A 24,726-nucleotide genomic window follows, 5' to 3' on the forward strand; every position below is an offset into this window, starting at 1 on the left:
TTATGGGAGGTGCCTGCAACCAACGTATTGTAGCTTTTACTGTATCTCTATAAAAGGAGATGTTTAAGATCTCATTTCATTTTTTTTCAGGTTTAGTCTACAATTGACAATAGTAGGACAAGAAAAATAATCTCTCCATACAATATCTTACATATGTATTCGAATGGTGATGTGTAAGAATATTCTTTTTTTATTTATTTATTTTTTTGTGGTACGTGGGCCTCTCACTGTTGTGGCCTCTCCCGTTGCGGAGCACAGGCTCCAGATGCGCAGGCCCAGCGGCCATGGCTCACGGGTCCAGCTGCTCCGTGGCATGTGGGATCCTCCCGGACCGGGGCATGAAGCTGTGTCCCCTTCATTGGCAGGCGGACTCTCAACCACTGCGCCACCAGGGAAGCCCTGTAAGATTATTTTTAAGTGATACCGATGAGTATTTTTAAATTTGTAATGTTGCTATATCCATTTTAATGTAAATTATAGTAAATATAACTGGCATAGAAAACTCATGATTCCAAAGACACTATAGCTTAGAATGAACCTAACTTTTAAAAGAATAGTTGACTTAATTTCAATTTTTAAAAAATGTTAATAAAATGTTAACAGAGGTAGTAATTAAATGTTACAAAAATTATAATGTTGGCATATGAAAAAATGAAGGTCAATATCCCACAAGTCTCTTTTAAAGTAAATCCAAAAACAAGACTTTATCTTTTCCACTGGGGAAATAAGCCACTTGAGATATCACATTTTTAATCAGACAAACCATAAACATATTATCTGTTAATCGAGGTTGTAAATGCATCCTCATTTTTTAATGAGAATAGAGTAACAGTTTATGGTAATTCATATGATTTAATATCTCAAGACTAACCACAAGTTTTCTCTTGAAAATCAATTATAACAGAGATAAAGTATAAAATGTTATTTTTATGTTACAGTTTTTCAATTAAAACTATCCAATAATTTTTATAGGTTATGACCAGTAACTCAAAAATTAGTAATGTGGTATCATCTTAATTTTTACAAAGATTCAAGTACACTTATAATTGTTTCTTAAACAGGCATTTGTGGGTTATCTCTGATATGCAAATCATAACTCTTGACACTCTGAAAATACAAACATGAATGACACAGGGCTTTTGCCATCAAAGGTGTTTATAATCTTACAGGAAAAGAGACAAGATTAATAAAATGGTATAAATGAAAGAAATGTCAGATTACAGTGGGCTTATTGAAACTAAAGTGGACAAATGGAGCACTAATACTATTATAAGTTTTGTATTTATATTCCATTCCAAGAAAGTGATTGACATGTGATACAGCTGTCTTTTGTGTAAACACACGTAGTGTAAAAGAATCTAAAAGGCCATGTGAAAATAAACTGAGTTGAGCTTGAGAATGGTTTAAAATGAAGGTATGTAGCTTAGAATGACATAGAGGATTATGAGATCACTGGCTTCAGGAATTCACACAGATGTCACACAGAAAGAAAATATCAGATTGTTCTTTCTGTATCAGAACCAGTGGGTGGGTATGAGAAGTTCATGAGCATTTTTAATAATACTAGATCTGTCCTGAAACATAATATTCTGTTTTGGGAAAGTAATGAATTCTTTATCAAAAGTAGATTCAAATGGAAAACAAATGACCACAGAAGCATGGGCACAATGTTGCTGGGATGATATAAGCATTAGATAAGAGTGTGGTCTTAATGGCCTCTAAAACTCTATTCATATTTTTGGTATTATGATATTTCATTAGTACAGCAGATAAAATAAAGTAAAATATTTGCATAAAGAGTTCTTGTATGTATTTTTCTCTGGAATGTAGATTGGTATTAATATCACAGCTTAATGGTATCAAAATAAGCACTTTTGAATGCAAATAATCAAGATTTAAGTGCTTTAGACAAAATAACATAGAATGGATGTGGAGGTTTAATTTTATAGAGAAATATATATCTATGTATATACACATATATATGCGTGTATGAGTGTGAATATGAATATACACACTCATGCATACATATTCCTCAAGATCAGTAAAATAATGTCTTGTGAAGCAATCTCTGGGCTATTTGGACACACATGTAGATATGAATATTCATGACAATTTAGTCATAACCCTTGATAAATCTAAGTTTGAGTTCAAAAAATTTTTTAAAATTTCATGAAGAATATAAAGTTGTAGTAAAATGTGTGACATTTTTTGTTCAAAGATCATAAAGAAAAATTATGTTAAAAGCCATTTTGTGAGCTTTGTAAACCAGAGGAAGGAAACCTTTCTGCCAAAGGCATCTGACCTCAATGAATCTTAAATGTAATTTTAAAATAAATTTGCTGCAGCCCAAAGAGAACAAGATGCATGCCAGAAAACAAACTCTGTGATGTATGGTGAGTAAGGAATAAAGATGCCAGATTATTCTGAAGTATTAAAATAAGAATTTTATGTGAACAACTCTCATGAGAAAGTAAAATTAGATTAATACTTTGGGAATAAATAGAAGTGGATCAAGGATACTGGTTTAGCCTTTGGATGAGGACTACAGTGAAGACAGAGACATGTTCATAATGTCATAAGTTAACTCCCTAAACTCTGATTTGTTAAAAAGTGTTAGAAGACAATGATTAAAATTAATTTTGTACATAAGAAGTACAATGGACTTAACCTTTTGTGGAAGGATGTTAGAGAAATAAAAGGAATTTAAACAAAAATTTTACCTTTGTGTCAAATAAATCTTACTGAGATAAAGACTAAGGGATTTGTTCATATGATTTTAATTAATTTCCCCTCTTTTTGTTATACAATTTAAATCTATTTGGAAATCTACTTAAGTTATTACCATACACAGAGTAGACACTAAACAAATATTTATTATAAAAATAATTGGATGAGTGAATTAATGAATCATTAAATAACAACCTTTTTTTTTTAAATGGGAGATATTGATGTTCTGTATTTTGACTTATATCCTTGGAAATATCTCAAGTTATTTTATTTTTATTTAATTTTAATTTTATTTAATTTTATTTATTCTATTTTGAATTAGTATAGTTCACATTAGTAAAATTTAGAATAGAGTCATAAACCAGTGAAATCTTTTGAAACTATAATTTATTACTATCATTTATACACTTTACATAAAAACATAAAGAATAGTCTTTCAAATATATTTACTAAAATATTCCACAGTAATGTATTTCTGTAATAAGTATTATTGAACATTTTATTTACTGCAAGATGCTGTAGCATGAACTATAGAGGTTATGAGAGATCAAGACAAACTTCCATCCTTTACATAGGGTATAAAGATTTTATAACACAAAAAATGTTATGAATAAGGCAATATGTTTTTAAGTCCCTATTATGTATATTGTGCAAAAGTGTCTACCTGCATTTTGAAAATTCTGACAGCTTGATGTCTGTGCGACAGTCCCCTGACTGATCCCCCATTGCTTTCTGCCCATCTAGAATTTTCCAGTGCTTGTTATCACTACATTCTATTCTAAACAGGTAATCTAGCACCTTCACTAAATGACTTATTTATCTTCATGGAAACTTGGCTTTGTCCTCAAAACTACTTTACATACTTTTCTCCTCCAGATGCTGCTAGAAATTAGGTATTATTTTTATTACAAACTATTATTGCTTCATCTTTCTAAAACAGAATAAAGAAAAGGTAAAGAAGGATGGAAATGAGGTAAAGAGAAACTGAGACATAGAGACAAAACAACTAGTGAATTTAATTCTATTATCATTTGTGATGACTTCTAAATCTCCCAGATAATTCATCTTGTCTCCTAGGAGAATTTGTCTTTAATATACTCAACTTCTTTTCATCCACACACATCCAAGCCCACAAACATGGCCTTCTTATCACCAGTACAGAACAATACCACCATTGTTATTCCACTATAGGAAAAAAACAACTTAGAGCTGCCATAAATCCAACCATTATAATCATTTCTTCAAATGCTCTGCTGGAGGAAATATATAACCTCGGGCAACTGAAGCCAATATAAGTCTTCTTGATAGTCTTTATTTTTTTCTAATTTACTTTAAAATATTTTAAGACTTACAAATAGAAGTGAAGAATGACAATGAGCATCCATAATACTAATAACTAAATTAAAAATTAATATATAACCAAAATGTTTGGATGCTCTTGTGTAGTCTTTCCCTACCAAACCTCAACACTTACCCTCTGCCAGAGTAAACATTATCTAGAACAGAGTTTTATTGTTTTCATGGATTTATGAGTACTTTAATTCAATTTATATATATCCTAAGCATTATGCATGTTTCTAAATGCCATCTAAATATTGTAATGTATATATTTTTGAAATTACTTGCCATTCATTTTATTTATACTGATCTTTTCTCCAGCTTTATTAAGGTATAATTAACAAAAATTGTTTATATTTAAGGTGTACAATGTGATAATTTGATATGCATATACATTGTGAAATGACTGCTGCAGTCAAGCTAATTATCACATCCAACATCTCACATAGTCACCTTATTTTTCCCGTGATGTGAACTTTTAAAGTCTACTCTCAGCAACATTCATGTATACAATACATTATTATTAACTACAGTCACCATGCTGTACATTATATTTCCATAATTTATTCATCTTATAATTGAAAGTTTATATTCTTTGACTAATATCTCTCCACTTCCCCCACTCGCAACCCCTGGCAAACAACATTCTACTTTGCTTCATTGAGCTTGAGTTTTCTATATTCTACATATAAGTGATACCATCAGTATTTGCCTTTCTGTGTATGGCTTGTCTCACTTAGCATAATGTCCTCTTGGTTTGTCCATAGTGTCACAAATGGCAGGATTTCTTTTTATACTGGCTAAATAATATCCCATTTTATGTATAAAAAGTGTAATACATAAGCATATAATTATAATTATATATAAAATAAAACCTACTATAAATATTATATTATACATAAATTATATATAAAAACATTTTCTTCATTCATCCATTGACACTAAGGTGGCTTCCATGTCTTGACTATTGTGAATAATGCTGCAATGAACATGGGGGTGCATATATCTCTTCAATATACTGATTTTATTCCCTTGAAATATATACTCAGAAGTGGGACTGCTGGATTAAATGGTAGTTTTGTTTTTAAAATGTTTTGAGGAATCTCCATATTGTTTTCTACAGTGGCTAAACCAATTTATATACCTATCGACAACACAAAAGGATTTCCTTTCCTTGATACCCTCACCAACACTTGTTATATATGTATATCTAGCTGTTTTGTTTATTAGTGCTTATGGTATTGCATTTATAAATATTTTACATCTTATTGATTAAATTCCTTGTTGACATACTTTTATGTTATTTCTATTTTTGATACAAACACGTTTTAATGTATCATCGTGTATATATGTAAGAGATTATTTAAAACATATCCCAAGGAATAGAATGGCTGTTGCATTTAATATGAGCATGTTCAACTTTATTAAATATAGCCAACTTTTCCTCAGAAAAATGTTTATGAAATGTACAACATTTGTTTTGTTTTATTGCTATATTCTCAACTCCTGAAGCAGTGCCTGACACATGGTAGGGATTAAATCAACATTTGCTGAATGAATAAATTAACATTGATCATAAATGGTGATTGTCAGATCTACCCTGACCACTTCCTGAGACTAGGGCAGGAGTATACATAAAGACTCACGTGCCATATGTCTAAATATTTAAAAGTTATAATTAAGTTATTGAATCATTAAATAAAACAAGTTCTAAACTTCTATCTTGACAAATATATTTTTCAATTGGCCTGAGTGGCCAGATGGTCCTTAGGAACATGGCTCTCTAGAAAAACACATCACTTCCCCCTAACTCCAGGCCAGTGTCTTGTCCTAATTCCTTTACCAACTTGAGTTGTATATTGCAACTCTCTCACACATACATGGACACCCTACCCTAGGGTGAGCTTTCTTAACAGTCTCTGAAACACCTGCCATTTAATCACTTTCAGCGAGAATAACGGATGCACAAATCAGGGTGTGATTTTCCCTTGTGAGGTCAGACCTAGGAAAGTGGTTAGCAGAGGACCTGGAAGTGGTCTGAGAACTTTTTGGTTGGGAAGTCAACAGTCCCAGTTTCCAGGAGGCTTTTTTAACAGAGGACAGCGTGGGTTTCCGGTGGGCACATCCTTGCTTTTTCTTCTTCTGAGAAAGGCTTTGGCAAGAGGAGGGACAGAGGAGGTGCCCTCTTAGGCACTTTTTAAACATCTGTTGTGTTCAACCAATTTTAAAAACATTTTTCGAAGCTGTTTTATTTTGAAAGTAACAAAATTATTTGCTTAAAAAAGTGAGTTGCAGGGCTTCCCTGGTGGCGCAGTGATTGAGAGTCCGCCTGCCGATGCAGGGGACACGGGCTCGTGCCCTGGTCCAGGAGGGTCCCACATGCCGTGGAGCGGCTGGGCCCGTGAGCCATGACCGCTGAGCCTACGCGTCCGGAGCCTGTGTTCCGCAACAGGAGAGGCCATAACAGTGAGAGGCCCGCGTACCGGAAAAAAAAAAAAATTGAGTTGCAAAGCAAAAATGTTACAGATCACAAGCAGAAGTTCTTAAAAATTATAAGATCCTACATACAAGAAATTACATTTCAATAAATATAATCAGAACAATGTAACAGAAAACTGTAAATGTTGTTCATTGATAGAGCACAAGCACACATAGTTAACACATAGACAGTTAACACAGTTAACAGGGAGTCACTATTATACTTGAAACATTTTGTCATTCTGCAATTATAATTAAACAGTAATTATCACTGAGACAATGATTCCCCATATTAAGTGGATAGACATGCTTTGAACAAACACTGTCAATATTTAAAGTAGTTTAGTGTAACAATGAGCTTGTTTCTTGCTCATTAATTTATCTAATCTTAGATTGATGATAATGGTATTCACAAAGGATAATGGATATCTAAATTGTTTCTATGTTTTGTTTCAATAACATTCAATGAGGAAATATTCTCACACATGTATGTTGAGATTGGAAGAAGAGATTTAATATAATCTATTCACAATGAAGAAAATAATGGTATATTTAAAAAAAATTAATCATTTGTCAGTAGCCAATTCCAAGTACTTCTTTTGTAATTTATATTTAAATGTATACCTTTCAATGAAAAAAAATGGATCTTGGGTCCATACATTTTGTATGTTTTCTTTTAATACGTAGAAAATTTAAATTCAAAATTTTAATAAATTTTATTATTAATGGAAAATACAATTTTAAACATTGTATCAAATTTGTAAAGTTTTCATTGATAACTTTCATAGATCATCACCTTCTTTGATAATGATTGTTAAAAATTATGAGGCACATGGTAATAATCTAGAGAAATTCTACTTTTCTAACTTGTGTTTTTATCTTTGGATCTTATCTCTCGTTAAAAAACATGTGTCCCTTACTCTCATGGAGGTATTAGAATTATTGAAAAATACAAAGTACAGGCAATGCAGCAAATATGGATGTCTAGCTCATGTCATTGAAACATTAAGAACAGTCTGGTTACTTACTTTTTGTAAACACAATTGCATAACATTTTGCAGTTCAAAATTCTCAGCATAAGTTATCTACTAAATAACTACTGTGACACTCCAGGTACAAGTATGGATGATTAGCTTTCACATAATAAAGGAAAAATTGCAGTGTGTTAGCTGTAAATAGTTCACAAGTTTTATTGTGTTACTAAACAGTGTTTTGTTGCTTTGTGGTTTTTTTTTTTTTTTTTTTGAGGAGGGTGCAGAATCAGTGAGCAACATTTTCTCCATGAAAAAAAGCAGTGTATTGATTTGTATACAGGCTGCTGCACCATTAGTAAATATTTCTACAGAAAACCTAAACTCCAAAGAGATTTTACACACAAAGAGACTACAGTTGATAACTTTAAAATATTAAACATTGTAGAATGGTCCTACTATGATTGGCTAATTAGCAGCTGACAGATTTTCAACAAAACCTAATTTTATACTATATTTTATACTCAGGATGCCACAGCAATGCCAAATTGCTATAAATTTTTTAAACACTTGTTCTCAATGTTTAGATTACTAAATTGCAAAAGACATAGGGTAGTCCTAGCCTTTACATTTATGAATCTTGATATGTATTTTCATTTTTTAATGATAAATAACTTTCATATGCTAAATGTCACCTTTTCACGTGTGCCTTTTGATGTCCTTTAATATACAGATCTTCCTCAATGTATAATGGTGTTATGAATGTGTATTGCTTTCACATCACTATAAAGTCAAAAATTTATAAGTCAAACCATCATATGTTGGGGACTGCCTGTATGTGAACAATGTAAATTTTTGTATAGTGCTGACTAGTTGCATTGGTCATCATTAAAATTGAAAAAAAGAATGTGTAACTCTTAAGAGTTTCCATGGAAAGGATACCTGTGCATTATTGAGTAGCAATGAAAAATACTTTGCTTATTTTTTTTTTTCAGTGAGTTGATCTGCCATATTACTGGCTGTTTTTTGAATACATTAAGACATAGTACCACTGGAAACTTTCTTCTTTGCCACCTTTCTCCCAATAATACCATGAAAACATTTCTGATACAGTCTTAGACTAATGTTGGCAATTTAATTATATAGATATTAATATAAAGATTTAATATCAGCATTGGAAGTAATACTTTTAAGAAACCACAAACTGCTAGTATTTTATGTAAAATATTAAACACCTGACGAGTGTTTTAAAAACAGATTTATTGAGATAAAATTCAAACACCTTATAATTACTTTTAAAATGTATAGTAAAAAAATTTTAGTATATTCAAAGTTGTGTAACGTTCACATTATAATTTTTGAAAATTGCTATCACTCCAACAGAAGTCCTATTTCCTTTATCAGGCTTATTAATATTCTTTCTCCATCCACTGTGACAAAAGTTAAAATTAATCTACTTTACGTCTTCATGGATGTACCTATTCTGGGCCTTTCATATAAATTGAATCATAAAATATATGGTATATTATGACTGGCTTATTTTGCTTAGCATATTTTCAAGACATGCATGTTTAGCATTCATAATTTTTATGACTATATCAATAACTATATCATATTCTCTTTACCCAGTCATCAGTTGAGGGACATTTGGTTTGTTTCATCTTTTTGTTATTGTGAATAATCTTACAATGAACATTTGTGTACAAGTGTTTGCATAGACATTTGGTATTATTTCTCATGAGTATATACCTAGCAGTAGATTTCTGAGGTTTTATATATGTCAAATTTATGTTTAATATTTTAAGGAATGTTTTCTAAAATGTCTATACCATTTTATGTCCCTATTAGCAATTGCATGAACGTCCCAAATTGTCCATGTCACCACAAACACCAATTATTGTCTTTATTTGTAGCCATACTAGTGGATGTGTTGGGGTGTCTCATTGTAGTTTTGATTTGCATTATTCTAATCAGTACTGGAGTTGAGAATATTTTCATGAATTTATTAGCCATTCATATATTTTCTCTGGAGAAATATCTATTTGTATCATTTGCCCATTTTTTAATTGGGCTCTTTGTATACTATTCAATTGTCAGAGTTCTTTATATATTGTAGATATAAGTTCCTTATCAGATATATTATTTGCAAATGTTTTCTTTCTTTCTTTTGGTTGTCTTTTCAGTAAATAGTATTCTTCATATCAGACATTTAATTTTGATGACGTCCACTTTGTCTCTTTTATATTTTGTTGCCATGCTTTTAGTGTCATAAATATAACAATCCCTAGTCTATCCAATGTCATAAAGATTTACCCCTATTTTTCCTTCTACCAGTTTTTGCTCTTACATTTAGGCCTATAATCCATTTTGTGTTAATTTTATATATGGTACAAGATAGAAATCCAAATCATTATTTTACTTGTGGATACTATTTGTCCCAACACTATTTATTGAATAGTCTCATTTAATTGATTTGTCACCCTTGTCCAAAACAATTTAATCACTTTTTTCTGGATCTCAAGTCTGTTCCATTTATCTACATATCTATCCTTATGCCAGAGAGATTCTATAGAGGTACAGATCTGATCATATTATGTTAAAAAAATCTTCAATGGAGTCAAAATGTAAAAATTCAAACTTGTGCTTAATTTAAAGAATGATTTAGCCTGATAGTAATTCTAAGATTATGTTGGCAAAAGTAAGTAATAAAAAATGATATTTGTAACATTATAGTAATAATATTAAACATAGAAGCTAAGATATTTTAACTATTTATTAAATTCTCATCATTGAGTGTTACACAGTCAATGGCTGAATGATTCCTCACAACAACTTGATGAGCTAATTGATATTTATCATTATGCTCATTTATAGATAAGGAGAATAAACACAAAGAAGTTAAGATCCTAGGTCAATTTATGCTCAATTTGTCTGATATAAAAACCTTTTTTTAAAAAAGTGCTGAGTTATAATAACAAAAATTGCAGTGAAAAGTTGCAGTTTGCATTACCCCATTTGGTTCTCAAAATGATTGTAAAATAATGTGTAACTGCGGCTCAGAAAATCTAAATGACATGTTCAAGGTCTATAGAAAATGCTAAATAAGTTAGTGATATGGAAAATTAATTTTTGGAAGCAAAATGGGATTTAGTATTTTGGAGGGGAGCATATGATATTGAGATGAAGAGCATAAGATTTGCTATAAGAAAGGCTGTATCACCTTGGATAAAATACTCAATCCCCCTTTTCTAATATGTAAAATGAATGTAAAAATATGACCTGGTACTGCTGTTGTGGGAGATTCAATGAGATAATATATGCTAAAATTCAGCACAGTTGCTGACATAACATAGACTAATCAGATGATAAATTTTAATAATGGTTAAATAATACATTAAGATGGGGTGATAGTAAAGTATTAGTATTACCATTTATTTAACTCATTCAACAAACACATATTGAGTGCCTCTTACTTGTTTGCAATAATGCTCAAACTGGGAAGATAAAATGAAAAAACTTTACTTATCCTTTGCAGATTTCATAGTAAAACAAACAAACACAAGAATATTCATAACCACAATACTTTGTGTTATAAGTTAATATATAAACAAGAGCTGTGACTGACATGACAAATTATGAAGAAGATAAGGTTGATTTCAAATAAAATGATGGCATCCAAGATACGTCCAAGCTACAAAGAGTTTATCATGCTTTACATGAGAAACTATACATTCTAAGTTGAATAGTGAATGAAGGGTCACATATAATCAGGGCATAATTGTAGAATGGCTAAAGTGAATCAAAACAGGAAATGTCAGCATAAACTTGGAAGCCAATCATATATGTTCTTAAATACTTTTCTTAGGAGCTAAAAGTTGAGCTGTTGGCAAAGGAGAAACAGCAAAATCATGCAGTAAGTAAATGTATATTTCACAAAGATAAATTTTGTGTAAATGTGAATGAACTAAAGTTAAGAGACACTGGTGAAAGGGAAATCAACTAAATGTTTGTTTAAATAGTTCAGAAAATAGAAGATGAGAATAGGAATTGTGATACTAACAATGAATTTATAAAGAGATAGTAAATCTGACAGATATTGAGGATTTATCCTTAACTGGATTTAATGTTTTATTGGATTTGGTGGCTGACCATAGTGAACATTTGGCTATCATCAAGGTTTCTTGTTCAGAAAGCAAAATGACTGATGATGCCATTTCATTGCATTTTAAGGGGTATTTATTTGGAGGCAAACAGATTAATGAGTTGCTTTACCTATGTGGAGATAATCACTAAAGATGTCCAATGAGCATTTGGAGATGCAATAATGAAACTTAGAAGGAGCACTGGAGTTGCAAATACAAATTTGACAGATGTTAATGTTGTAGTTGTAGCATGGAAATGAATAATACTGTTTAGGCATGAAGCTTAGGAAGTCATGACAGAATCTAACATGGAAGCTACAAGAAATTTCTCAATGCTTTGTTCTTATCTTCCCAGTTATTCCTATAATGTATAACTTGTGATAGAGGATTGATCTTAGCTTACACAATTGGACTCAACTATCCTAAAGAATAGAAAATTTTCACTCTCTTTTATTCTGTCCAATACTTTGCAAGGTATTTTCCTTACTATTCATGCTTTTATATATATATACTGAAGTATAAACTATACTAGTCATAACAGTACAGTATAAGTACCATCATTGGTTTCCCAGATTGATCTCTGGTGGCCTTGGCTTGCAGCGGCTTGAAGAAGGGTTTCAGTTCCCAGACAGAGAATGAAGTTGTGTCTCAGCGGTGAGAGCACCGAATCCTAGCCACTAGACCAGTGGTCAGTGATAAGGCCTTGGCCTTACAGCTTTGCAGGAAAAGAATTCCCACAAAGACAGAAAATAGTGAAACAAGAAAAGTATTCATTAGGGAAAGAAGAAGTACAGTACGTGTGGATAGACACACGGACAGGCTCAGAGAGAGAGTTGCACCCTCATGGCAGTTTGAATCACTTTTATGGGGCATTTCTTCCAGGTTTCTTTTGGCCAATCATTTTGATTTGCCTGCTTCAAAGTCCTTATTTGGTATACCTCAGGATTTTCCCATGTGTACATGTGCATCTCTTAGCTAAGATGTATTCTACCAAAGAGGCCTATGGGTAGTGAGCATGAGTTGGCATCAGTTAGCATCACTCCCCTTTAGACCTCCAAGGAGCCTTTCTGCACATGTGTAGTCTGGGAGGTCTCCTGACTTTGAGAAAGAGGAGTATGTGGTCTCTTATCTTCTCTCTGGGAAGGGCTCAGTCTCCTCACTCAATTGTCCTGTTATTCCCGTCTCAGAGTACAGGTCCACATGGAATGAACTCCCACCATTTGCCCTGGGAGCCCATCTATCTCTTGCCTCAAGATGAATATTTTAAAATGCCCACATTCCAAGCATTTGTATTTCCTAATCCAGTAAAAAAATACACACTCTCTCTCTCTCTCTCTCTCTCTCTCTCTCTCACACACACACACACACACACACACACATTCACACAAACACTTCTGGGACAGCCATCAAATTGGCAATTAAATTTTGCCAAGTAAGAGCACTAAAGGAAAAAAAGGAAGCATGACATAAACTAAAAACCTGACATGAAATTTAATTATCATTTTGCAAAAGATATTTTAATATTCCAAAAAGAAAAAAGGTATAATCTCAAGATTAGAAGAGTTCTTCTCAGGAAAGGGCAATTAGAAATCACAAATCAACAAATCCTTTGTCCTTGCTTTACTCATCTTATAGTTTTATCTCCTTTCCAAGGGTAAGATTTTAGTGTTTTTCTGTGAGGAAGACTCCATAGTGCTTTTGCCTTTTTCTCCTTGATGATAGCTTCTCCAAAACTAAAAATGTATTTATGTGTAAATATCCAATCTAGATAAAACTAATGAGTTCACCATTGTTTCAAGTTTTTGTTGCTGTTATTGTTGTTTGCATTTCTTAGGACATGTATTATGGCCTCTAATCTGATGAAATAATTTTACTGGCATTTCTTCATAGTCACAGTCATTTTGCATATTTTAACCTCTTGTTTGTGTATAATTATTTCTCTAAATAATAAATTTCTTGAAAAGGTATGTATGATTCACTTTGTATTCTCTTGAGTGCCCACAACAATACATCTAAGTTGAAGGAGAATAATTTATTTCTCAGAAAAACAAACTGAAGATAGTCATTGCTTGCAAACATATTCTAAAAGAAATATTAAAGGAAATTCTTCAGGCATAAGGAATATGATATAGGTCAAAATCTCACATCTTAATAAAGAAATAAAGTGTTGGAAATGGAGGAAAAATAAAAACATTTTTATTTTATTCTAATTGCTTTTAAAAATAACTAACTCTTTAAATATAGTAGTTGTGTGTTTATATCATATGAAAAATGAAATTTATGGCAACAATAGCACAATAAGTTGGAGAGAGAAATAGGTAATATACCATTATAAGGTCCTTACCCAACATACGTGGCATTAAAATGCCATTTAAAGGTAGATAACAGTTATATTAAAATGTATATATTACAAGTACTTTAAACATTAAATAATAAGAAAAACAAGCAACCCAACTTGAAAACAAAAGCAAAATATTTTAGCAGAAATTTTATAAAAGAATGTATGGAGAGGGCAAATAAACATGTGAACATTATCAACAGCATTTAGTCATTAGGGAAATGCAAATTAAAACTGTTTTGAGCAATTCTGCATTGCTAGTAGAAATGTAAATTGGTGTTATTTTACTAGTGAAGAACAGTTTGACAGTTTCTTAAAAAGTTAAATATAAATTTACCATGTGAGAAGAACTTCCATAATGATGGAGTAAGGACCTCCCAATATAGACACCTCCATAATGAAATGGGAAATTTGGTCCAAAGAGTTAAAATGAAATATTTTTCAGAACTTTGGCAATTAACCAAAGACTTACATTAATCCATGAAGAATTTATTTAAGAAAATGTTAGAATCTTGGGGTGAACAGTGAGGTTTTTGGCATTTTATCCTTTCTCCATCTCAAGAAGTCCTATGCCAACCTCCACGGTAACTTTGAAAACTGGTAGTTAGAAATGTGGTCTCTCTGGAAATAAGCAGCCTAGTATCCAGTGGAGGAAACAGAATGAGTTTGGAACTCCCCACAAGAGAGAAAAACTCTAGAGAATAATTAATATTTGACTTGTCTGGCAGCTTCCTGGAAAATCGTTATTCTCAGGGTTTTTCTTTTTCACCCTGACTCAGAGCTTGCTCAGTGAGCAAAGTCCTCTCCCCAAAGGCTTTTGTTTAAAAATCTCAATGGCAATTGTCTAACATTGTAGCTCTCTGGGGCTGTGATACCAGTTGGAAAAAATAAGAGGGAGAAAGAAAAACATCTAAAAGAGATGCACAGGAAAACCTGAGAGGGCTCCAAATTCTCATTTTTTTTTTTTAACATCTTTATTGGAGTATAATTGCTTTACAATGGTATGTTAGTTTCAGCTTCACAACAAAATGAATCAGTTATATATATACATATATTCCCATATCTCTTCCCGCTTGCGTCTCCCTCCCTCCCACCCTCCCTATCCCACCCCTCCAGGCGGTCACAAAGCACCGAGCTGATCTCCCTGTGCTATGCGGCTGCTTCCCACTAGCTATCTACCTTACGTTTGGTAGTGTATATATGTCCATGTCTCTTTATCGCTTTGTCACCGTTTACCCTTCCCCCTCCCCATAGCCTCAAGTCCATTCTCTAGTAAGTCTGTGTCTTTATTCCTGTTTCACCCCTAGGTTTTTCATGACATTTTTTTTTTAAATTCCATATATATGTGTTAGCATACGGTATTTGTCTCTCTCTTTCTGACTTACTTCACTCTGTATGACAGACTCTAGGTCTATCCACCTCATTACAAATAGCTCAATTTCGTCTCTTTTTATGGCTGAGTAATATTCCATTGTATATATGTGCCACATCTTCTTTATCCATTCATCCGATGATGGACACTTAGGTTGTTTCCATCTCTGGGCTATTGTAAATAGAGCTGCAATGAACATTTTGGTACATGACTCTTTTTGAATTATGGTTTTCTCAGGGTATATGCCCAGTAGTGGGATTGCTGGGTCATATGGTAGTTCTATTTGTAGCTTTTTAAGGAACCTCCATACTGTTCTCCACAGTGGCTGTATCAATTTACATTCCCACCAACAGTGTAAGAGGGTTCCCTTTTCTCCACACCCTCTCCAGCATTTATTGTTTCTAGATTTTTTGATGATGGCCATTCTGACTGGTGTGAGATGATATCTCATTGTAGTTTTGATTTGCATTTCTCTCATGATTAGTGATGTTGAGCATTCTTTCATGTGTTTGTTGGCACTCTGTATATCTTCTTTGGAGAAATGTCTATTTAGGTCTTCTGCCCATTTTTGGATTGGGTTGTTTGTTTTTTTGTTATTAAGCTGCATGAGCTGCTTATAAATTTTGGAGATCAATCCTTTGTCAGTTGCTTCATTTGCAAATATTTTCTCCCATTCTGAGGGTTGTCTTTTGGTCTTCTTTATGGTTTCCTTTGCTGCGCAAAAGCTTTTAAGTTTCATTAGGTCCCATTTGTTTACTCTTCTTTTTATTTCCTAGGAGGTGGGTCAAAAAGGACCTTTTTATTTCTCTAGGAGGTGGGTCAAAAAGGACCTTGCTGTGATTTATGTCATAGAGTGTTCTGCCTATGTTTTCCTCTAAGAGTTTGATACTAGAACAAAAAATTTTGCAATTTGTATGGAAACACAAAAGACCCCGAATAGCCAAAGCAATCTTGAGAACGAAAGAAGGAACTGGAGGAATCAGGCTCCCAGACGTCAGACTATACTACAAAGCTACAGTTATCAAGACGGTATGGTACTGGCACAAAAACAGAAAGATAGATCAATGGAACAGGATAGAAAGCCCAGAGATAAACCCACGCACATATGGTCACCTTATCTTTGACAAAGGAGGCAGAAATGTACAGTGGAGAAAGGACAGCCTATTCAATAAGTGGTGCTGGGAAAACTGGACAGCTACATGTAAAAGTATGAAATTAGATCACTCCCTAACACCGTACACAAAAATAAGCTCAAAATGGATTAAAGACCTAAATGTAAGGCCAGAAACTATCAATCTCATTTCTTTTTGAGCTTGAGATCCCTGGACAAGCAGTAAGTGAAGGTCAAAAGAGTGTTATGTAAACTACTTGTTCATTTAAGGCACATCTCTCAAAACACACAGAGCACTAGAGCAAAGGGTCCAAGACTTATTGCTTCAGGACGTTTAAGAAATCTCTGTTCATTAGATGGCCAGTATGTTAACCATGCAGAGACTTCACTGACCAAACAATAAAGAAAACAGACATTACAGAAGTAGCTCAGGGAATTCATTAAACAAACAATCAACAACAACAATATACAAAGACCAACACCAAACTGGAAACAACCCAAATGTTTATCAACTGGTGAAGAGATCTACAAAAAGTAATATAGCCATACAACGGAATACTATTAGCAATAAAAAGGAATGAAGTATTGATGGCATACCACAATATGGATGAAACTCAAAAATATTACATTAACTGAAAGAAGCCAGACAAAGAAGATCACATGTTGTATGATTCCATTTAATGAAATGCCCATAATAGGAAAATCTAGAAATACAGAAAGTGGATTATCATTCGTTTAGGGAAGGAGGTGGTAACAGGGAATGACTGGAAAAGTGCACAGGGGATTTTGGGGGTGGTTATAGAAATGCTCTAAATTTGGTGATGGTTGTATAACTTTGTAAACTTAATAAAATTCACCCTTGTGTATATGTAATGTACTGTGTAGTCTGTAAATTATATCTCAATATAATTCTCAACAACAGAACAAACACACACATGCACACACATATTGAGATACAATTACAACTATTAGAACAGCTAAATTTAAAAAGAGAATTATAACCAAGCATTGGTGAATATATGGAGAAACTGGGACTCTCACACACTTCTGGGGAAATGTAAATAGTACAACCCCTTTAGAAAATAAATTTGTTTTTAAGTTAAACATACAGTGATTATATGATCCAGTCATTTAAATCCTAGATATTTATCCAAAAGAAACAATATCATATGTCCATACAACTCTTATGTGAATATTGATAGAAGTTTTATTTGTAATTGTTCCAAAAGAGAAACAGCCAAATGATCATCAATGCAAAATGGATAAACATTTGAAGGTATGCTTATACAATTGAATACTATTCAACAATAAAAAGAATGAGCTAATGATACATGCTCAACATAAATGAATCTCAAAATAATTATACTGAGTGAAAGAAGCTAGACAAAAACCAGTACATACTTGTAATTACATTTCTATAAAATTCAAACCAATCTATACTGACAAAATACAGCTTGATTGTTGCCTGAGAAATGTAGGAGTGATGGGGAAAAGTAAAAGATAGGAATATAAATGGGCACAAAGAAACCTGGAGTAATTAACATATTTACCATTGTCTGTAATGGTGATTACACGAGAGTATACATTAGTCAAAACTTCTTAAAGAAAGAAACACTTACATTCCCAAAAGTTCCAATGAATTATTAAAAGTACCTCCAAAAATGTCTCCAGAATCCTTCAAAAATAATGTTTCTTTCTCCATTTATTTTGGGCGACTGTTCATTAAACAGTAATTTATATTTTAAGCCTGATCTTCAAAGTTGTATTATTTTCAACTACTACAGCTGTTCTTTCATCTGTTAATTGCCCTAGTTCTTTACCTTAATGAGAATTCAGTACCCATTTATCCAATGTATTTAATTAGCACTTTATAATTTTAAGTTTTTTCAGATATAGTGTGGTATTTGATCCTCACACGTTTTTAATTATAAAGAACATTAACATACTTAGATTCTATTTTTGATCAGTAGATAAAATTTCCAAATTAACTGTTATTAGTGTTTTATAAACTCAACTTAATCACATTATTATTGTTTTTTCAGTCTTTTTTTTCATTTTATTATTCTATGATTTTATTCTCCATTAAAGATTTGAAAATAGTGCCTAACGTACTTAGTATTCTTACTGCTTTCCTGGTTATTGCTAAGAACTTTATGTTTATTGATATTATAATATCTAGCATTTATGATGCTATTCTAAAATAGGCATCATATCCCCCTTTTATAAATGAGGAAATTGAGGCTCACTATAGATGAATAATCTTCTTCAGTTGATATGCAGTGTACATATTAAATTTGGCTTGATGTGAAGGTCAATGCTTCGAAATTCTAAGGTATTATTATGTCATTTTAACTCTCTCATGCAGTGTTATACTGTATTTCTACTCTCCAAAGCATTCTCTTTCTTGTCAGAGTGCGAACTTTTTTTTTTAACTTTTTATTTTCTATTGGACTGCAGTTGATTAACAATGTTGTGTTAGTTTCAGGTGTACAGTAAAGTGATTCAATTATACATATACATGTATTTATTCTTTTTCATATTCTTTAGGTTGTTACATAATATTGAGCAGATTTCGCTGTGCTATACAGTACGTCCTTGTTGGTTATCCAATTTAAATATAGCAGTGTGTATATGTCAGTTCCAAACTGCCTATCCCTCCCCACCACCCTTCCCACCTGGTAACCATATGTTCATTCTTTAAGTCTGTGAGTCTATTTCTGTTTTGTAAATAAGTTAACCTGTATCCTATTTTTTGTTAGATTCTGCATATACGTGATATCATATGATATTTTTCTTTCTCTGTCTGACTTACTTCACAATATGACAATCTCTAGGTCCATCCATGTTGCTACAAATGGCATTATTTCATTCTTTTTTATGAACTTTTTAAATAGGTTTCCTTCTACTAAGATTTCTTTTCATTTTTTTTAACCATAATCTTTGCCAGATGATCTCCAAAGTATTTTCCTATTTCACATTCGTCACTATCAGTAAGTTCTCCTTACCTCCTCACCTGAACCCCCTTTTCAAAGGCTTCCTCTACCAGATTTTTCTTTCATACTTCTGAAAATTATACTGCTTATTCTAATGTGTTTAGTATGTAAGAGTCTGATTTTTTCTGAAAGTCTCTAAGCTTCTGAATGATCTAGTGACCTATTTAACTTCACATATTATTGGATTGGCTCTTTACCTGCTGCTTTCTGCTTTTCCTTTTAAATTATCAACTTTTATGGTTTACTCTGCCTTTTACTTCAATTTATCAGTACCATACTTTCCTTAATTAATGATGAAAATACTAAAATGAAACATATACAATAACTGTTATGAGCCAGTCACTGTCTTAAGAGCTTTATTTTATTTAATTCAAAACTACAGTGAGCCTACAAAATAGGTAGTACAACCAGCCCCAACTTTATAAATAAGAAGAATATAGGAAATTATGCATATTGCCCCCAAATTACCCTACCAGTAAATGGTGATGTTGGGGTTTGAGTCCAAGCTGTCTGCCTCCAGATTTTATGCTACTAATATCTTTGTTATACTCCTACTTATTAATTGAAAAATGCATTTCTTACTATGTGTTTTCAATTTTTTTTTTATTTTCAAAAAATTATCAGAGCATTTTGTCTATTTTTGTCATAGGGAGGCAGAATTTTAAAGACTGTTCTCAATTTTTTCTGAGTTCTAAAAAAAAAATGATATTAAAATGTAACCTCATCCACACAGACTGAAAACTGTTCCCATCATATACACAAACACATTGATTTATAAGGAAATATCCAAATCTCTTCCCCTTATGTTATTTTCCTTTTGACTGTGTCCTTGTAATTTCTAAAAATTTTACCAGATTAATCCTTCTTTTTTTCTTTTATTTACTGGAAACATACATGTATAGAATTCCAGAATACTAATGCCAGAAAATACATATCCTGCTTACCCTAATGGTGATTTCCCAAGCTCTTGTCTGTAAACCGTCTTCCAAAATTTAAAATTTTCTAGTTTAGCAAGCTGTGTGCAAAAGTATCTCGCATTTTTTCTTCCATTTTTTATTCTTAATACTCTTTTATCATCTCCACTGTTATAGCTTTGTAGTTTGTTTTGATAACTCTTGTCTATTAAAATGACATTCCTTTTTAATGTTATTTTTCTTCTATTATATTGTACATTAAAAACAATGACCAAGTTCTTCCAAAAAAATTTTTTTAAGATAATTCTCAGACATCTATATAGTTCAACATTGAGTCCTGTCAGATAAATGCTTCTTTTCACTAACAATCACACTGTCACATCAATTATTAAACATTCAAAAGATTTTATTAAAAGAACAGAGAGAACAACAAAAAGATAGATACATAGGAATTACAAAGCATCAAAATATCCAGTTCACACCATGCAGACTCAGCCTGAGACTTGTAGATGCCTTCCTGCAGTCTCCCCAAACTGATTGCATTACAGATTTTTATTAGCTGGGATGCATTTTTCCTGGAAAGGCATGCATAAGTACACAGTCTCCTTGTCTGACTAACTTAACTAGTTCCTAAACTATCTCCAAGAGGTAATAATAGTTAACATTCATATTTCAGCTTATACTTCCCAGGCAAGTTAACATTTCATTGTCAAGAACAAGCCCATTCTCCAGGTCAGCAGACACATTTCATCTTATTCTCAAATTTGGACCTGTGAGACACACAACTCTTCAAGGTAATCATCACTCTAAATGAGTTATACTTTAAAAATTTAGAAGTGGGTGTACTCTTGAGTGATATACAATGTAATATTTATTTCTAACACAAAATGTTTTATTTTTGAATTATAAATGAAATTCATCTATAAAGTTATAAGGGGTAACAATGAGGTTATGTTCTAATAATTTTATTTCAAGTCAAATTAACATCCATGTTAATTTGGGTGTTAACATGTATAATATGGCTTACAACCACTCAAAAGAATGAGCTCAAGAATAAGGAACTCATGGTTTAGACAAATTTATAAATATATTGTTGTACACCTGAAACTAACACATTGTTAATCAACTATACTCTAATATAAAATAAAAAGTTAAAAAAATAAATATACACGAGTAAATATAGAGTTAAAGCTAAATAGAATGATGATCTTTTGCTCTCATCTTTTTAATAACTCTCCTCTGCAAGCATGCTTCTTGTTTTGATTGACTAGAATGTCAAGTCAATGATCTTGGGAATTATTTAGAATTCTTAATCTGTTACTGTTCTTACTGGAAAACTCTTAGTGTTTAATATTGTGTGATGTGAAATAGAAAATATTTATCACTTAAATAAATGATCTTTTTTAATATCTTTATTGAGTATAATTGCTTTACAATGTGTTGTGTTTCTGCTGTAGAACAAAGTGAATCAGCTATATGTATACATATATCCCCATATCCTCTCCCTCTTGAGCCTCCCTCCCACCCTCCCTTTCCCTCCTCTCTAGGTCATCACAAAGTATCGAGCTATTCTCCCTGTGCTATGTAGCCCCTTCCCACTAGCCATCAATTTTACATTTGGTAGTGTATATAAGTCAATGCCACTCTCTCACTTTCTCCCAGCTTCCCCTTCCCCTCTCTGTGTCCTCAAGTCCATTCTCTATGTCTTCATCTTTATTCCTGCCCTGACAGTAGGTTCATCAGTACCTTTTCTTAAGATTCCACATATGTGCGTTAGCAAATGGTATTCATTTTTCTCTTTCTGACTTACTTTACTCAGTATGACAGACTCTAGATCCATCCACCCCATTACAAATAACTCAATTTCATTTCTTTTTATGGCTGAGTAATATTCCATTCTATATATGTGCCATATCTTCTTTATCCATTCAAGTGTCAATGGACATTTAGGTTGCTTCCATGTCCTGGCTATTGTAAATAGTTCTGCAATGAACATTGTGGTACATGACTCTTTTTGAATTATGGTTTTCTCAGGGTATATGACCAGTAGTGGGATTGCTGGGTCATATGGTAGTTCTATATTTAGTTTTTTCTAAGGAACCTCTGTACTGTTCTCCATAGTGTCTATATCAATTTACATTCCCACCAACAGTGCAAGAGGGTTCCCTTTGCTCCACACCCTCTCCAGCATTTATTGTTTGCAGATTTTTTGATGATGGCCATTCTGATTAGTGTGAAGTGATACCTCACTGTGGTTTTGATTTGCATTTCTCTAATGAGTAGTGGTGTTGAGCATCTTTTCATGTGTTTGTTGGCAATCTGTATGTCTTTGGAGAAATGTCTATTTAGGTCTTCCACCTATTTTTGGATCGGCTTGTTTGCTTTTTTGATATAGAGCTGCATGAGCTGTTTGTATATTTGGAGATAAATCCTTTGTCAGTTGCTTCATTTACAATTTTTTTTCTCCCATTAAGAGGGTTGCCTTTTTATTTTGTTTATAGTTTCCTTTGTAATGCAAAATCTTTTAAGTTTCATTAGGTCCCATTTGTTTATTTTTGTCTTTATTTCCATTTCCCTAGGAGGTGGGTCAAAAGGATCTTGCTGTGTCATAGAGTGTTCTGCCTATGTTTTCCTCTAAGAATTTATAATGTCTGACCTTACATTTAGGTCTTTAATCCATTTTGAGTTCATTTTTGTGTATGGTGTTTGGAAGTGTTCTGATTTCATTCTTTTACATGTAGCTGTCCAGTTTTCCCAGCACCACTTATGGAAGAGGCTATCTTTTCTCCATTGTATATCCGTGCCTCCTTTGTCATACATTAGTTAACCATAGTGCATGGGTTTATCTCTGGGCTTTCTATCCTGTTCCACTGATCTATATTTCTGTGTTTGTGCCAGTTCCATACTGTCTTGATTACTGTAGCTTTGTAGTATAGTCTGAAGTCAGGGAGCCTGATTCCTCCACCTCCATTTTTCTTTCTCAAGGTTGCTTTGGGCGGCTGGAGCAGGACCTGGGAGGCAGCGGTGGGGATACACCAGAAATACATCTACACGTGGAACAACTCCGACAAAACACCTACTGAACGCTGGCAGAAGACCTCAGACCTCCCAAAAGGCAAGAAACCCCCCACGTACCTGGGTAGGGCAAAAGAAAAAAGAATAAACAGAGACAAAAGGATAGGGACAGGACCTGCCCCAGTGGGAGGGAACTGTGAAGGAGGAAAGGTTTCCACACACTAGGAAGCCCCTTCGTGGGCAGAGACTGCGGATGGCGGAGGGGGAAAGCTTCGGAGCCATGGAGGAGAGCACAGCAACAGGGGTGCGGGGGGCAAAGCGGAGAGATTCCCGCACAGAGGATCAGTGCCGACAGGCACTCACCAGCCTGAGAGACTTGTCTGCTCACCCGACGGGGTGGGCGGGTCTGGGAGCTGAGTCTCGGGCTTCAGTCGGAGCACAGGGAGAGGACTGGGGTTGGCGGCGTGAACACAGCCTGCAGGGGGTTAGTGAGCCACGGCTGGCCGGGAGGGAGTCTGGGGAAAAGTCTGGACCTGCCAAAGAAGCAAGAGACTTTTTCTTCCCTCTTTGTTTCCTGGTGCGCAAGGAGAGGGGATTAAGAGTGCTGCTTAAAGGAGCTCCAGAGATGGGCTCGAGCCACGGCTAAAAGTGCAGATGCCAGAGACAGGCATGAGATGCTAAGGCTGCTGCTGCCGCCACCAAGAAGACTGTGTGTGAGCACAGGTCACTCTCCACACCCTCCTTCCAGGAAGGCTGTGCAGTCCGCCACTGCCAGGGTCCTGGGATCCAGGGACAACTTCCCCGGGAGAACGCATGGCGTGCCTCAGGCTGGTGCAACGTCACGCTGGCCTCTACCACTGCAGGCTCACCCCGCACTCCGTGCCGCTCCCTCCCCCTGGCCTGAGTGAGCCAGAGCCCCCGAATCAGCGGCTTCTTTAACCCCGTCCTGTCTGAGCGAAGAACAGATGCCCTCTGGCAACCTACAAGCAGAGGCGGGGCCAAATCCAAAGGTGAGAACCTGGGAGCTGTGAGAACAAAGAAGAGAAAGGGAAATCTCTCCCAGCAGCCTCAGAAGCAGTGGATTAAAGCTCCACAATCAACTTGATGTACCCTGCATCTGTGGAATACCTGAATAGACAACGAATCTTCCCAAATTAAGGAGGTGGATTTTGAGAGCAAGGTTTATGATTTTTTTCCCCTTTTCCTCTTTTTGTTAGTGTGTATGTGTATGCTTCTGTGTGAGATTTTGTCTGTATAGCTTTGTTTCCACTATTTGTCCTAGGGTTCTATTCGTCCGATTTTTTTTTTCTCTTAATAATTTTTTTTT

Source organism: Leucopleurus acutus (genome assembly GCF_964270905.1).
Source record: "Leucopleurus acutus genome assembly, chromosome: 8".
Lineage (NCBI taxonomy): Eukaryota > Metazoa > Chordata > Mammalia > Artiodactyla > Delphinidae > Leucopleurus > Leucopleurus acutus.